This window comes from Dioscorea cayenensis, unplaced genomic scaffold, assembly GCF_009730915.1.
Source record: "Dioscorea cayenensis subsp. rotundata cultivar TDr96_F1 unplaced genomic scaffold, TDr96_F1_v2_PseudoChromosome.rev07_lg8_w22 25.fasta BLBR01000054.1, whole genome shotgun sequence".
NCBI classification, from domain to species: Eukaryota; Viridiplantae; Streptophyta; class Magnoliopsida; order Dioscoreales; family Dioscoreaceae; genus Dioscorea; species Dioscorea cayenensis.
Window position 1 is genome coordinate 2,438 of NW_024086445.1, and position 17,915 is coordinate 20,352.

The 17,915-nt window shown below is 36.2% G+C and overlaps 1 pseudogene; it reads right to left on the reverse strand.

The window, feature by feature from the left end:
- Positions 1 to 479: 479 nt before the first annotated feature.
- LOC120253344 lies at positions 480 to 3,335 on the reverse strand (annotated as a pseudogene).
- Between the last annotated feature and the right edge of the window lie 14,580 nt (positions 3,336 to 17,915).

Consider the following 17,915-nt stretch of genomic DNA (forward strand, 5'->3'; position numbering starts at 1 on the left):
TTACATATTAGACAGATAATGAGTACCTATTAAAAAATGATATATAATTGGTTTTAATGAAAAAAATCATGGGACTTTTTATTATTAAAAAAAGAAGGTATTCTCCTATTTTATATCTACCATACAAAGATATTTCTTATAAAGAGAATTATATTAAACAAAAAATAGTAAAAATAGGTGATATTGACCCAAGCTAGAACATCAAAAGTCATTCCGAGGTGGCAAGGAAATAAAATCCGAAAGGATGGCAAGTAAAATCACTATTTTCCAGAGTGGGAAGAAAAACATGAAATTAATGGGGCAACTTGCAGAATTTTCATTACCACATATAATAGAAACACCGAAATACTGTTCATCTTAACAAGAAATATTTTCAAATAAACTTATAAAAGAAATTGAAAAACAAAGGAAAAAGTAAAGTTTCTCATCATAATACCCATTGGAGAATACCTAAAGTTCAAGATAAAACATTGCGCATTTCTTGATCCCAAGTAGGATTAAAGAAGCATATTCTATAACTCGAAATAGAAAGACATGTGAAATTGAATGTCAAGGCATATAACCACAATGGCAAAAGAAAAACACTCTGAATTAAAAGAGAAAATACATCTTACCTATCCATGATAAGACGGACAATATACTTCCTGGGCATATTGGGAAGTTGTATTGCGAAAATGTTTTTCAATCCTATTAACCTGAAGCAGGTAAAACATAAGCCCCATGCAGGCGCCCCATACTACTGGATCTTATCTAACCTAGAAAGATAAGAAAACAAACAAAGAAAAGAACAGTAATCATAAGTACCAAATCATATGCTCATCAATCCCATCATTTGTGTAACATAAGAATTTGAGCCTCCCAGCATCTTCCTATGAGAAAAATAAAAACTTCAATTCAAGTGTAGTTAGAAAATAAGTAGAGCTCTACAAACAAGCCAAAAAGAAAATAGATCCAAAGTCCAACTGCCTATAACATATCTAATGGTGGCCTTCCCTTACTGTAACAGTGTTCAATCTATCCCTTAGCAAATTGCTTGGTTGTAAAAATAGTTCTTGCCTATAACATGTCTCATAGTGGCCTTCCTTCATAGCATAAACATAACATAAATACCTAATGAAACTAAGTGATATTAAGCCATTGAATGAAGTTACAAAATTGAACCTTTGATTGCCTCAACCTCAATAGTTCAAATACATCAAATCATGAGAGGAATGATGTAAATTTATCAAATAACTCAACCAAAAACTTTTGTCAGAAAATGTGAACACTAGCACATTCACAGGAGACATGCTCAAATGATTCCAAAGGCCCAATGTATCATCTAAATCTAATTTTTTCTCTCCTCAAGTGATACTATTTTCCATAAACAACTACAGTAAAATTCTTGGGCATTTTAACTATTTTCATTTTCTTCAATAATATTTTCATGCACCAAGTTTATCATCCTTCTGGTATCTAGTAGTGTCCTTAAATAGCCAATGAGCAGGTGATTTTGCTTCTAGTGCATTAATTGCAAGTTGCATAGTATCGATCACCTTAATTTAACCTTTGCCTTTTTTACTTTCATTTACCTACTGATTACACAACTCTAGTAGCTTTGTTCATGTCATTTTAGCAAAAGCACAAAAAATGTTCCTTAAAATCCCTTAATTATATTGAATGGCTGCAATTAGAAGGAACTACATTAACTACATGGATGGCAAGGATCAACAAAAAAAAATAGCTTAAATCAAACAGCTTGAATCTTTCTCAAGCCGAACCTACTTATAAAGCAGTAGAAGATTAATGTCAACTGCCTTGCCCTCTTTCTGTTTCCTCATAACATGTAAAGCTCCACTAGCCTTTTCTTCTTCTCTTTCACTTTATGATTTTCATTTGATCTTAATCCATTGATATGGTCTTTACAATTTTACAATGGTTTTCAGAACTTTCATCTTGTTCTCTCTTCCACCATCGCTCCATCTTTCCCTGCTTACCTATCCATCCATCTATATCACTATTGTATTCTACTTCTATGTTGCCAATCTTAGTCATATTGTAACCCCCAAGCTACCATCCTTAAATTATTCAACTTTTTATTCAACTTCAAAGACAAACTATGAAATCTTCTATATAAACTAGTGGTGGCTTCAAACAACACCAATTTACACAATCATTGGTGCTTTGTTTGTGGTCGATCACTTTTTTTTATGTATCAATAGATGCATTACTTGTCTTAGAATTAAGGTTCTTTATAGGTAGAAAACCAAAGCCTATACTATGCTACATCTAATAAAAAACTGAAATTCAAGGTTATGGCTCACAGGGAACATTTGTTGCACTGCAATTCAGTCCATGGTTCTCTCTCTCTCTCTCTCACACACACACAGGCGCAAACTCACGCACTCATTCGCACACAGAGGCGTGTATGCGCAAAGGAATTCCAATCTAAACAATATTATTTGTTCCCTTTGGGTCTAAATGGAACAAGGCAATCCTATTCCCTTTCCATGTGTCTAATTTTGAAGATCAAAACTATATTTCATCATCATTTCATCTCAAGTGTCATGTTAAATAGAAATTAATGTTTCCAGTAAGGGTGGCACATCCACAATCCTGTAAGAACTAGTTCAAGCATTAGATTAAAAAACATAGAATTTGCGCCTAATCAGCTCTGCCTAAAATGAATATTCAAAAAATTTAAAATAATCACACCTGGAAATCAAGAATTAATGCAAATTGTCACAAGGGAAGTAAGAAACAATCACCTCTCCATTCAATCCTTCTTCCCGTGCGTTGTATGCCCGACTAGTCTGAATATTCTAAGTGAAAATCCCCTTCACAGTGTCATCCTTCACAATGATACCCGGAATCAACCATGCAGTGGCAGCCGGAGTCTACTGCCCCGATGCATTACCTGTTTCCCCACACAGCTCCTTCTCCACAGACGATGGCGGCTCAACCTTCACCATCACTGAAGGCTCTGGCTTCGGTGGCTTCGCACTTCTCAAGCCATTGCTCCCACCTCCTCCAGGTGCGGCACTGCCATCAAAACGGGCGGTAGTGAATGTGCGCATGGAATCGTGGTCCTCGTCCTCATCATCTCCATCAACCTCTACTTCCTCATCATCGTCATCATCAGTATCGTCTTCCTTGTCGTCTTCGCAAGCGCTAACGCTGTCGAGGTCGTCGTTGGAGGTAAGAGCTCCGGCGTCGTGGGCGGAGAAGGGGGTGGTGGTAGCGTGGAACTTGCGCTTATGGTGGACGGAGCTGGAGGCCGAGGCCGAGGCGGAGTAGGATGGCGATGGGGTTTGGGATGTCCGAGAGCGCACAGGAGCGCCAGAGTGCCCGTCCATAGCTTTGATTACTCACTTGGTTTCTTAGTTTGGGATATCACTAATGAAATTGGGGATGAATTTTTTATGTGATTTCTTAAAATTTCCATGAATTGTTCGATTATTAGGGCAGGATATACATCTGTTTTTAGAGCTTGTTTTGGATCGGTTTTTGGAAACCCGGTGTTTTTATAAGTTAGCACTTCGAGTTCGAAAAAGTTGTTTTTATCGAGCTTACAGTAAGCGGTGTATAAAAAAAGGTCGAAAAAGCGTTTTTTCATGTTTCAGTAGACAGCTTTTTTAAAAAAAAAGTTGTTTTTAGCTTATTTTTACAGCTTTTGCTTTTACTCTAGAAAATATAAAAAAATGCTTAACTTACTCTAGAAAAACACTTTTTCCAAAAGCACTTCTACTAAACTTAAAAAAAGTACTTTTTTGATAAGCCAACCCAAACAAGGCCTTAATATAGATATAACTACAGGGGACTGTTGGGGCTTTTTTTTAATATTTTTTTTAATTTACACATCTACCATTCTAGTGAAATTGGTTAAATTTTTACCGGGCGAGTAAATTTTTCGAGTGAGTACCTAAGTTTGGCCTTATATTAGTTTGAGCACTAACTTTTAATTTGTATCAAAATGAGCAACAAGTTTTAATTTCATTTCTCCGCGTGGTAATTGGGGGTTTCCAGTTGATTTCTGGTGATGTGGACCCCGGAAAACTTGCGTGGATGCCCTGGGTCCATGTTACCGACTCACCAACTCAGCCAGTTAACCAATGTGGCTTTTCTCGGTCCACGTAGGACATATAATAGCTAACGTGTACCTCCTACGTGGACAAAAAAAGATCACATTGGTTAAGTAGCTGAGTTGACAAGTCGGTGACGTGGACCTAGGGCATCCACGCAAGTTTTCCGGCGTCCACATCACCAAAATCCACTGGAAATCCCCAATTACCCCGCCGGAGAAATGAAATTAAAACTTGGTGCTCATTTTGATACAAATTGAAAGTTAGTGTTCAAACTGATATAAGGCCAAACTTAGACACTCACTAGAATAATTTACCCTTTACTGGGCCAAACTTTTACCGATTTCTAAATTAACATGTGAAAAAAATTGGTGAACTTTCTACCATTTGTCCTTTTCTTTTATTTTCCCACACAGGTTATTTTTTTATTTTTTATTAAACTTTGGCTCAGGTTTTTAATTACAACTCTTTTTATTTTCAAAACATATTTATATATTATCACGCTTAACCTTATCCTTATCACATCTTAGTGTCTTCCTATTTTCTACTTTTCCTCCTATTTTTGTTATTTTTTAAAAAATGACATTAATGCGAAATCAAAATTAGCACATCTCTTCAATTTGATTAAATGAAGTATTTTTTAGTAAATATTTCATGCAATTATTTTAGATAAATTTATATTGTATACAATGTTATTATATTAGATTTATGAGACAGTATATAATTATGCTTGTTTGTGAACATGTTGTTTTGTTAATTTGATAATTTATGAATTAGTAGTTGTTATATTATAATGTATTATTACTAAGTAGATTATGATAAAATGCCTAAGACAGTTATTTATAGAATACTAACAAAGTCTTTGATAGAATGCATAAGAGAAAATGTTTCATAGAATGGCTTAAAAAAAAGTGTATAATAGAATGCTAACAAAGTCTTTCATAAAATGCCTTTAAGGTTTTTGAGAGAACGGCAATAAAGTGTTTGATCGAATACCTAGTTTCATACCTTATATTTTCTTCATCTTTGTGCGTATACTTTTATTTTTAAAAGTCTAAATATGTTAAATTCAATGCTTAACTTGTTGCCAACATAAAGTTTGGTAGATGCTCTTTCTTAATTTGCATTGCTAATTATTTCATTGTAAACAAATATCATCCAATTTAATGTATATTCATACATCTTATTTTATCTTTCAATGTTTAAACATACTAAATTTAATGTCTAATTTTCATGTCATCATATTTTATTTTTTTATTTCATTATTTATTTTCAAATTAATTATTTTATTTTCTTAACAACCTGATCGAATTCTAAGGCAGACAAATCTCTATTCCTAAGCCGCTTACTAAAATCACGTGCATTTTAAGAGAAGTTAAATTATGGTATGCATCTCAAGTTCATCATTTTGTTATTGATTCTATTCTTATCAATGCATTTGTGGAGAGATAGCAATCAGAAATACACACATTTCACTTGCCTTATGGTGAAAGCCACAATTACAATCGAGGATGTGGCATTGTTATTGGGTTTACCCATTAATGGCAATGAAATCATCAGGCAAACATTTGGCTTAGGAATTGTTTTTGTAATGAGTTGCTCAGTGTTGTCTTGCTTCCTAAGCAAAGGAGGGGCCAAACAATAGCCCTTATTTGGCTCCAAGAAACATTTAATGTGTTGCCATATGATGTAAGCCAATAACAAATTGAGTAATATGCTCATGCTTATATACTAAGGATTATTGGTTGTATCCTAATGCTAGATATGTCACAAAATAGGGCTGATTTGAAGTGGTTACCAATTTTGCTGGACTTCACATAAGTCGGAAGATATAGTTGGGGATCAATATGCCTAACAACCCTATACAGTCCCTATGTCATGCATGTAATAAAGATATGAAGAACATTAGTGGATCCATGATACTACTTCGGTCATGGGCATTTATGTTATTTCTATAATATCTCCAAGAACTCAATCCGGCGAGTTATTTCCTCTAGTCCCTAGGTAAGAACAATTTTTATTAATTATTCATTTTTTAGTCAAGTGACTATATTGTATTATAATTTATTCTTCTTATCAGGCGGACACACATTCAAGTGAACAATGACAGATGTGATAACAGAAATAACTTGAGGTTCTATAGGTGGATGCATATTCAAGTGGACAATGACAGATGTAGTAACAACCATAATGTTAGGGTGCATAAACAGCTAATCGATTAATTGGAAACACAACATGTAAATTATATAAAAAATGCAAACTCCATATATATAGCTTTGTACATTGATTATCATTGCTTACCTTTTAAACAAAAAATATACAATTTATATGGAGACCATATGATATGGACAAGGTAATTGGTTGATTCCCGCATGTGTACGGGATCGCTAAGTTGTACCTTGTGTAAAAACACAAGGATCGTATTCCACGGGGCTAACAAGCTCCTATTACTCCTTCATAACCTATTATCTAACCTAACATCTTAAGCATGGAGAAATACTCTAATAGATGCAAGAAAATAAATAAAATACGGTTATATGAATTAAAGAACAAGACAAGTTATTGCAAGAGCTACAATAATATGCAAAGGCCTATGGATGTGGATCCCCTTTGAGGGGTCATCATGATATATGGATGAACAATAAAGGATAGCAAGGGTGATTTAGACCAAGGGATCTCAAGATTAGATCAACCCCAATTTCTTGGCGATTGAACCCTAATCCCATACAAATGTTGATTGAAATTTCTCCCTAACCATCATCCCTACAATTGAATTGAGTACAACAAGATCCCAAGATAAGGGTAAACTTGCCCTAAGTTTACCCTTATACATCGGAGGGCTATTGGCATCCAATTTCTCGGTATGCCAATACAAGCAAACCCTTTTTATTTCATTAATGATCTAATACACGAGCGTATGTCATATCTACATGTATAACTCAATAAAGAACTACGGATCTCTCCATTGAGTCGTTCTTGGCATGAAGAACAATGAACTAAATCGTAAATCAACCCAAGCATTTTAATTAAGTAAAAAGCATCCAAAATACATGATGAACTCCCCAAGGTTCACTAACACCCGGTGGCCTTGGGGGTCTAGTGTGCCATCATATAAATAATAACAACAAAAGCAAGAAAAACATAGAATGTGTTCATAGATGACACTCCCTAGTTAAAATGATGAAGGATGAGATGGGGATCCGGCCGAATGGCACTTCCCCCGTCCAAGAAGTGCCGAATGATGCTTCCCCTAGCCGAAGGCCGCTTCTCGATCCCTAATCCTTCCTTCCTTGGTGATAGATCTCTCCCTTTGATGATGATGCTCTTGCCTCCTTCTCTAGCCTCGAAATGTCACCTATAAAAGATTTCTTCTTTCTTCCTCTTCTTCTCTCCAAATGGTGGCTGAAGGCCCCCCTTATTCTTACCCTAGAAATGTGTTTTTATACCCCCAGGGTATACAGGCCGTATGGGGGTCGTATAGATGTCATATGGAGCCCAAAACCTTCAAGATTCAAGGCATACCGGGGTTAATACCGGGGTCAATACTGGGTGGCATTGAAGCCATATGACTTAGACCAACCTTTTGTCCCGAAAATTCTCCATGTGATACAGTGACTTCTATAGTGATTTTGTTACTGTGTAACTACTACAGTACTCCATCTATAGTAACCATCTACAGTGAATACGCTACAGCACTACAAAACCTGGTTTTCTTCTCTTTTACACCCTAATCGTATCCTCGTGTTCTCCATGGCTCCTCCATGCCCTATAATGCAAATAATACATGATTAAGCATAAAACGGCCATCCATTCCTACAAAAATACATGCTAAGTGTATAAAATATTTGAACTAAAATACGTACATTTAGACACTTATCAATAATTTGAAAGGTCCCACTTGAAATTTATGTGGACAGGTTATTATGGGCAACATTAACATCATTAATTTGTGTTACAAGTTGCTGAGTGGTACTAAACAGATAGGATAACAAGACAATTGAGATTCGCCCAAGACATTCTGCAAGCTCCACTCGACACTGGACAAGCTCATGATAATAACCTTCATGGTCGAGTAGACACAGATTGGGAGATAAAACATGCTAGATGGATTAGATATTGGGGAGAGAAAGCATCATGTTGTCTTCATCTTAACATTCTAGCCAATGAAAACGCAATGTCACAGCTATATTATGACTAGTATATCACCAATACTATAGTTTTTTTTATCATGAGATCATGACCTATTAGACCCTCAAAGAAGAGGTAATGTTCTTCTAGCTTTACTTCGAGCCTTGCTTAAAGCAGATGCTATCCTTTAAAACTAAGACGTCATAGCTGTGGTTCTTGTCACCTAGGTGAAGATGAACTAGTTTGCATTAACAACAAAATGAAATTTATTAGTTAATTCCATCATCAGTTGATGTTGCTATCAACCAATCATCTCATCACCCTGGAATTTCTTCATCTGCTCCCAGTAGATGCTCAATGGCTCCAGGGATGGACTTTATATAGAATCTATTTCAAAGAAGTTTTGCGAACCAATCATATTTTGCTACAAACATCAACACTCCATCTTTAGCTATATAAGAGTTAGGAGATTTATCTAATGATGATTCACCTACCAAACCGCAAAGATGACATAGACCATGGAGAATACTGAACAGAGATATTCATCCTCGTCAATGTTTTACAGAGAGGTGGAATTACCGATAATACACTATCGTATTACTTGTTCTATTTTATTATTAATAATCAAATTAAGAAGTAACTACAAATATGTTGTTTATTAGAATACTTAGTTTCACATATGTTAGTTTGCTATTATTGTTAAAGTTAATGTCAACATACTTTTGTTATGAAACCGGCTTCTAAATCAAGTTGTTATTAATTATGTAGTGTTTCACTTGTTCTTTTTTTCTTGGGGAAAGTTAAAAAAAAATCCATGTAGTTTCAAGTTTTTGCAAATCACGGCCTGTGTGTTTTGTTTTACATTTAAGTACCATGTGATTTTTTGGTTTTGGCAAATCAAGGAAAAACCGTCCACTCTATCAATATTTGCTTACGTGGCAGGGCAAAACTGGTATTTCACATTAATTTTTTTTATACTCCTTCGTCTCCAATGCTCCTCCAACTCCTTCACCATTCTCACTGGCTTCCTTCCCTTTCTTTCTCCCTCTCATGCTCTTTCTACTCCAACTTCTCCTCCAACTTCTCCTCCAACTCCTTCACCATTCTCACTGGCTTCCTCTCCCTCGTCTCTCTCACGTGGGCTCTTCTCCTTTCCAAGCTCCACCGCCTCTATAAATAATATATAATCCAATATCTCTTTGAACCATTTGTAGAACTCCGAAGGTAAACTTTTCCCATAAAATTCCAAGATTCCAAACTATAAATGTCATGCACTCAGACTAGCAAACCTCACAGTCCCAAGAACTCCAAACTGAACTTTGAGAGATGGCAAGTAGCATAAAGTTCTTGCTGCCATTAATGTTGATGGTGATGGTGCCGGTGTTCATCAATGGTGGAATACTAATGAAAGGCTATCCACCAGATGAGGATCTAGTAAAGAAGCTTCCTGGCCAGCCAGATGTTTCCTTCAAACAGTATGCTGGGTATATTGATGTGGATTTAGATGCAGGGAGAAGTCTCTTTTGTTACTTTGTTGAAGCTCAGGGTGAATCTCAAGTCAAGCTAATTAAACTAACTTAAAGAGAAGATTGAACTAATTTAATCGCCAACTTAGATGAAAAAATATTTTTTTATGTAAAATGTCGGTTTTGCCCTGCCACGTAAGCGAGATATTGACTGAGTGGGACGGTTTTTTTCCTTGATTTGCCAAAACCAAAAAAATCACATGGTACTTAAATGTAAAAAAAACACACAGGCCATGATTTGCAAAAACTTGAAACCACATGGATTTTTTTTTTAACTTTCCCCCTTTTTTCTTTTACAACTTCTAATAAAAATATTACATTCCACTCTAATGATGTGTAACAATACTTATGACAAACTTATATCATATTATTAATAGATGAAAACAGTTATATATGTTATAAAAAGACTACAACAATTACACCATCTAGACTATATGCAGACTGACTACTTGGACTAAGTACATTGGGCAATATTCAATGACTATAACCTTTATTTCGACATATACGACAACGCTTCCTTGGGCCTCTTCTCTTATGTCCATTTCATTATGAATCCTTGTGGATTTAGGCTGCTCTTTCAAATATCTTCATATCATAAGGTTAGGACATAGACTTGGACCACAATAAGGATTCCAGTGTAGTGAGGGTTTAAAAGGTAAGCAAAGGAAATGGAAGGGAACATAAGGGTTGAACTTATATCTTGCTTGGGGCAAGAGTAAAGTAAAGGAAGGTTATGCACCTTTTTTGTGTTTAGATTGAAGATGAAGGAAGTTAAAGGTATGTGTTTTCTCTCCATTCTTAAATAGTATGACTATTAGTATCTGTTCAACGCTATTGGAAATTGAACTTGTGGGTAGTCATCAGTGTTGAGTTTATAAATTTTTGAATAAGTGACCATTCTTGATCACTTCAGCTGCACAAGTCCAATAGGAGATTAGAATCACACAATGAATCTCTGAATAAGTGTTACTTTTAACTTGTCACAAATTTAGTTAATCTCTCTGTTGCACAACCCAAGCAAAGGCTAAAAATTGGACTTCATCCGATCTACTCAACTAAAAGAAAGGATATAAAAGAGCTTAAACTACCATTAGGCAAATTTTGAAAGACCAAAAGACACAATATTAAAAAATTACAAGACAACACCTTGAATATTACATTAGCATCAGGAAACACAAAATTACCAAGAATAATAACAATATAACAGATAAATTTAAAAAAAAAAGACATAAAAGGAGAATGCCAATATGTGAATGGCTGACATGTAATGCCAAATAAAATAAAAAAAACTAAAGATTAAATAAACTAAGGCTGAGGCTAAGTGTTAGAATTTGAGGGGGAGCAAAAAAAAATACACATTGTTTCATCAAGTTAAAGCAAGGTACACATTATTTCATCAAGTTAAAGCAAAAAATCCTTATCATTTGGTGATGAACCATTGTTTTGTCAATATGCATCCATCAACTCCTCCTATAAAAACAACAAAAATGATGTTATGATTTAAATAAATATGTCTCAAAATTATTCAATGTTGGTAAGGAAGAAGATGCTAACCTTCCACTATAAACTTGTGGTTCTTGATCATGGCCCATCAGCCTCAACAATAAAGACTTATAATGCTCATTCGGTTATCTAATGAAACCTTTCAACACTTTGGGATCTCTAATTAGGATCATATATGCATCAGTCAAAAAACATTGTAAGATCCCTAAATCCATATGCATACCCCACGCATCATAATCATGGATTTGATTTAGGTTTCCAAATCATTCCCTTATAACACTTTTTGTTGACTCCATCGCCACTTGAGATGCTTTCATCAACCAAATGAAAGTATGTTGATTTAATTGAAGTTGTTGTAGGAAGATTTTTTTATCCTCTTCAATACTGAATTAACGCATTTAGTAAGGTTGGTAGTCATATGCTCATACCTTCGGCTGTCATTATCAAAGCTTGAGCCTACTTCTCCCGTGATATATTGTCTAGCTGCCACGTGGACTCTACATTGAATTCCCACACTAAATTGTACTAGTAGTTAAAATCATGAATAGGTTTCTAATAGCATATGTTAATCACCATAAGGAAAGTATGCAACATAAACAAATAATAAGAATATATGCTTAAACCAAATGAAATGTAAGTTTAATAATTTACCAGCAGTAACAATTATCCATTACATTTCCTTATTTTTGAAATGGCGCATGAAGTTTATAGAGATATGCCTAATGCAATAAAAATGGTAGGCTAAGGAGGATTCATCCGCAAATCAATTACTCAAAAATGTTACTTTGATAGTCTTGTGACAATCAAAAAAATTATCCTTCTTGTGGTGTCACATTCATACAAAAATGCTCCAGGAAGAAATGCCATATAATGTCTCCCCTTCTATGATGGCAAATGCAATGAGGAGGATGTTTAAATTAACATCATGAGTGACTGCATAAGCATAGTCCCTATATATTTTCCTTAAAGGTGTGTGGCGTCTATCTGCACTACTGGCTTGCAATATTTGAAAGCCTCTACACATGAGAAAAAACTTTAAAAAATGCCTATGAAAGATACAACTATCACAACCAAGTAACTTTTGTCATGTTGATAGCCATGACTAAAAAAATTCCTAAAAAGTTTGGAGGTCAATTATTGTTTTAGAGACAAATTACTAAAATGTTGATAGCCATTTTGGTAATTTATTATATGACTCTTCCTAATTACCGAATGTTGCTTCAAATACTTTTAATAAATGCTTGTTTATACATGTTTTACTATAGCATTTTATGTGGATCGAGCATGATTTTTTATCAAGATTATGGACTCAAGTGGTGTATTTATATTCTTTTGTGCATCTAGGGTGTGTGAGGATCTTTTTGGAGCATAGTTGGTGGTATGGACCGATTTTGGAGCATTTTTTGTAGAAGATTAATTTAGTTTCATAAGGCAGAAGACCACTCCATCAACAACACGACTGTGGGAAAATTTTCCACAGTTATGTGCATAATTAAGTGTTGTAGCAAAAACACTGTAGCATAATATTGTAGCCGGTGGAAAGGAAAAGACAGAACGATACACGGCCGTTGCGAAATTCCCCACGGTTGTGGAAAAACCCATCATCACCATTATAAAAAGGGGTTTCTTTTCCTAAAGAGGGAGCTTTTTGGCCATTAGTTAGGGTTTCACCTTGGGGGCTTCTAGCCACCCTTTGGCTGTGATTCTAGGGCAAAATTGCACATCTTCACCAAGAGGGAGGCAAGCACAAGAGGAGGAGCATGGATGGAGGTCAAAGGCATTGAAGGAGTTGTTATGGAGAGATCTCGGTGGTGCCATCGATGAACCTTCTAAGCATCCGAGGGGATCGAGTGTAGAGAGGGGGTTTTCTGCTTCTTTTTATGCACTTCATTCTTTGGTGTGTAGATGTGTTCCTCTTTCATGAGGAACTAACTCATTTGTGTATTTAGACATGTATGAACCCTATGACTATTTATTTTGTATAATTTAACTCTTGTTTTCCTTTAATTGAGATCTTGTTAAGTTCCAATCTTGTGTTTCTTGTGTCTCATGATCTTTGTAGTGAGAGCATTGATTATGTGTTCTAATGTTCTTGTGAAGAGTTGCAAGACCCACTAGAATAGGTCTACCAAGATTGGAGAGGGGGAGAAGAGAGCCTAGGGTAGAGGAGTATCACTTCCCTTCCGATTTGATCATGCCTATCCCTATGCTCCCATGTTGTTCAAGAAATCATACAAATTCCTTTAACGTGACAGGTCATAGTTATGGTTTCAATTGGATTAGGGGTTGGTTGCCTTGCAAGAGAGCTATAACCTATTTTGGGAGCCTAGTCGGTCAATCCAGATCCCTAGAGTGTCAAGCGTTCATACAAGCCATAGTGATGTGACATGTCATAGACGGGGCTTCTATTGGAATAGTCATCGATTACCCTAAAAGCGGGATTGGAGTACCTTAGGATCGCCATGACTCAAATTACCTCAATTAGGAAACAGTAGTTAGGTCTTGTACCTTAGTGAAGCTGTAGGGGGATTCTTTGTCCGAATACACCCTTCTCTTGTGTGACACTTCCTTGCGTACTTATTAGGTGTGATAGTAGTTGATAAGTGCTTGAGTAGACATATTTTTATATATGTTTTACTTGCATTGAACATCATTTTTACTGTGGTTTATGTCCCATATTGTGTATTTGGTGTTCTTTTATGCATATAGGTTGTGAATGCCTTGAAGAGTAAAAAAAGGAAGCAAAGATAGGGCTATAAAGACATCAATGTTGGGAAGTTCTTGTTCAATTCAAGGACCAAGACACGAGAGCAGCTTTGATAAACGTGGAGATGTGTGCCAACTTCCAAGAAGATTCAAGTCAATTCACCATTTGGAAGGGCACAAAGGCAGCCACATCTTCATATTCCTTCTCTTTGTGAAGATTGCAAGACCTCTCAAAGATACGTCGATGAAGAAAAGTTTTTATAGCCTACCACATGGGACGTGTGCCCGGACATGTGGCCTTAAGAGAAGAGTGTTTCGGATCGCGCTTTTGTGAAAAAGTACCGTAGCAAATTTTTACTCGTAGTAATCGTAGCAATTTTCATCGTAGCAGCATCGTAGCGAAATCATCGCTCACGCGGCTGCGTGGGAAATTCCGCGCCCGCGTGGAAATTCTGCAGCCCACGCCGGGCGCGTGAGGGCAGCGTGACGACGCGATCTAGGGCCCTATAAATAGCCGTTTTGCCCTATTCTTTCTTATCTTTTGTGCGGCTCTTGAGGGGTGAGACGGCTAGGGGTTTTGGAGAGGAGGTCTTTGCGGCTTTGGAGGCGCTTCGTCACCAACTTTGATCGATTCCTCCTCCGTCATAGCATCAAGGAAGCCACCGGTGAACCTAGCTTCGGAGTGGGTCCTTCAAGACGTCGAAGCTCTCCATCAAGGCCATCGGCTCATATATAAGGGGGTTTATTTCTATGGTTTTTAATGTACTTTCATTCATTGATGGTGTGTTTTTGTATGTTGCTCCATGGAGGGCTAAAAACCCTAGAGGGTATTTGGGCTTGTGAACCCTAGGATTCTCATCTTTTGTGGATTTGCTTTTGTGTTTCTATTTAATCCGAGTTTGATTAAGTTTCATTCTTGATTGTTTAATGCTTGCTTGCCTTATTGATCTTATGGTTATTTGGTTTGCATGATTTGTTGCCTTGGTGGGAGAGAGATCTCCATTAGGGTTAGAACCTCAAGATTGAAGAGGGTTGAGAGGGTGAGTCATGAGATAGTGAAGTGTCCCCTTTCCCTCCGATTGGTGTATTCTATCTCCATTCCCTAAGCTCTATGCAACCATATTTGGTGGGAGGCGTGAGATTGCTCGATTTCTCCGCCGGGACCTTGTAGGGGGTTAGGATCCTTCACGGGAATTAGGGTTGGATCAATCTTTAGCAATTGGATACAACTCTTGGAATCCCTAGAGTGTTTTGCGGTCATATGTGGTGTGAGGTGTTGAGATTGAGCGATTTCTCCACCGGGACCTCGTAGGGGGACTAGTATCGGTGATCTAGAGATAGACCCGATTATGTTTGGATTTCCACGACTTAACTTACTCATCATAGAAACACTTTGCTTATCCGGTACCTAATACCCGAATCCTAGGGGAGCATTGCCCGAATACCCCACTTTTACTGATTGAGATTCTCCTTCCATTTTACCCTTGCATATTTGTCTCCGGTGTTCATCTCTTCGCACATTAGATCACCACACTATCCCATTATCATTAGGCTAGATAGCAGAGAAGAAGTTAGTACTAGTAGCCCTGTTCCCTGTGGATTCGACTACCCGACTCACCGGGTATTTATTACTTCGACACCCGTGCACTTGCGGTACACACACGCATATTCGGACGTGTCAGTAGTCAAGTCCTTTTTTGTTTTAGTTTTGCTTGTTTTGTTTGCTTCACCCACTATTCTTATTTGGTTAGATAGTAGAAGAATAGATAGTATTAATACTCCTAGTCCCTATGGATACGACTTGTGGATCTTTGGGTATATTTTATTACTTGAACGACTCGTGTACTTGAGGAATGCATCAACTTTTTTTCTAGGCAATCCATAACTTTCTATATGTTGGTGTGTACCCATATTAATTTCTGATCTCTACCACCTAAATAGATACACTGATACTCAATTTTTTTTACCAAAGCTTATATATGCCAACAAATCATGCTAGGAACCAGTTTGGAATGATCTTAGGAGATCATTGTTGAGCATGCATATGAGGACCGTTATACTTTGTAATCTACCAAATTTTCTTTGTCTTGCTAAATAATGCACAAACCCTCCAATTGTATCCATCCCATATAATTTACATCTTCCTGAATACCAAGTCAGATTAGATCCGATCACTTTGTATTCCACTGACTTTTGCAAGTAGTTATGCTTAATTGTTGTGATGCCATCATCTTTAGTTTTGAATTGCATGTATATATTCAATTCTCCATCTGTCATTACCCCTCTTAATATATGCGTGTACAAGAAAGGATACTCTGGGAATTCTCCCACAAATATTGCTTCAAAATCTAGTGCCCTTATATGTGCTAGAGGTTAAATAGTGGCATCATAAATTCTGCACTTTGTGTAGGGGTATCTTCCAAATTGCAATCTTTTAAATAAATATCTTTATTACTTGCTTTAGTATTCTATGTATAATTGTCACTATTATGTTCATCCCCAATAGAGCTCCTATACTTACCAACTTCATTTTCATCAATCTAGAACGAGTTGTTCTACCTCTTAGTAGAAGAAGAGTTGCTATACCACTTCATGCTACACCCAATACAACATCCCCTTTTGATCTTAATGCTACTAATGAAGCTTTCCATACAAAGGTTCTTCTTGTACCTGTCACACCCCGAACCCAGCTCGGTCGGACCCAGTGAGCAGATAAACAACCGTAGACCCACAAGGCTTAAACCCCGTAAGCCCGCAAGCCTTAGAATCTGATTCAAAGTAGATAAATTATAACAGACCAACTGAGTTACAAGATTACAAACTCTATAGAGAATACAATACGGGGATACAAGAACTCTAAAATACAAAATAAAGGGGTATATGGACAGACAATAACAAGAACTCAAATTTTATAACAGAACAAAACAACACGTATAGACAGTGTTTCAAGGAACACACCAATCTACCACTCTTGGTCTGAAAAGGATTTAAGACAAATCCATGAGCTCATTACCCCAGTAAGTAATCCAGAAATTGTTTAAAACAACATGGTTTATAAATCATGATTTCAAATATTAAGAATAATTTAAAGTTTAAACAAATACAAAATAAATAATTCAATAGAGGTATAATTCCCAAGTAGTACCGTTGTTCAACAATATTGTAATAAAAAGAATATCATATTTCAAAGCTGTAAATCAAAAATATACAAAATAGCCAAATATGAGCATAAGCCCTCTAAAGCATAGTTAGATTAAACCAAAAATTACTGAAGTGTGTTTCAAGTATACCAGATTTTCAGAATAATACAAGTCTCTGAAATCATAATTTAAACATAATACAGAGTATAATATTTTAACAAAGGAATATTTCCAAATATGTCATTCAATAAAATTTGAAACCCAAAAACACAATCTCAGAAATAGAGAAACTTCAAGGCAAGACAAAAGTTATATGTCTTTACAGGAAAAATCAAAATCAAAAGGGGCAGAGCAAAAAATGACAAATTCCAATGTATGTCTCCAAATTCACTATAGATGCCAGAGGTCATTTGTTTACCCTCGGTGGCCTGAGCCAGAATAACAGAGGTCATTTATTTACCCTTGGTGACCCGAGAATGAATATCAGATGGCCATTAATTATTTTACCGAATGGACATGGTGCGAAACTGCAGTTTCATTTTTTCAGAATTTCTTGTTGACAAGGTCAAGGTTTAAGCCCCACTGACAGGGTTGCATATCGCTCATTTGGAGGCCAAAACATTGAGAGAAAAACTCAAAGTCGAAGTGCAGAATATTCATAAATTTTCCAAGTATTCAAACAAATGGAAATAGAAAATGTTTAGAATCCCCTTTAGGAAAAATAACTAAATATACAGAAATTACTTACAAAATTTAATAAATAATTACCCAAATCATTACTAAGTACCAATCACTCTGTAAATTTACAACTCACAACCTTTGCATATTAACACTTCTAGCATGTCTTATTT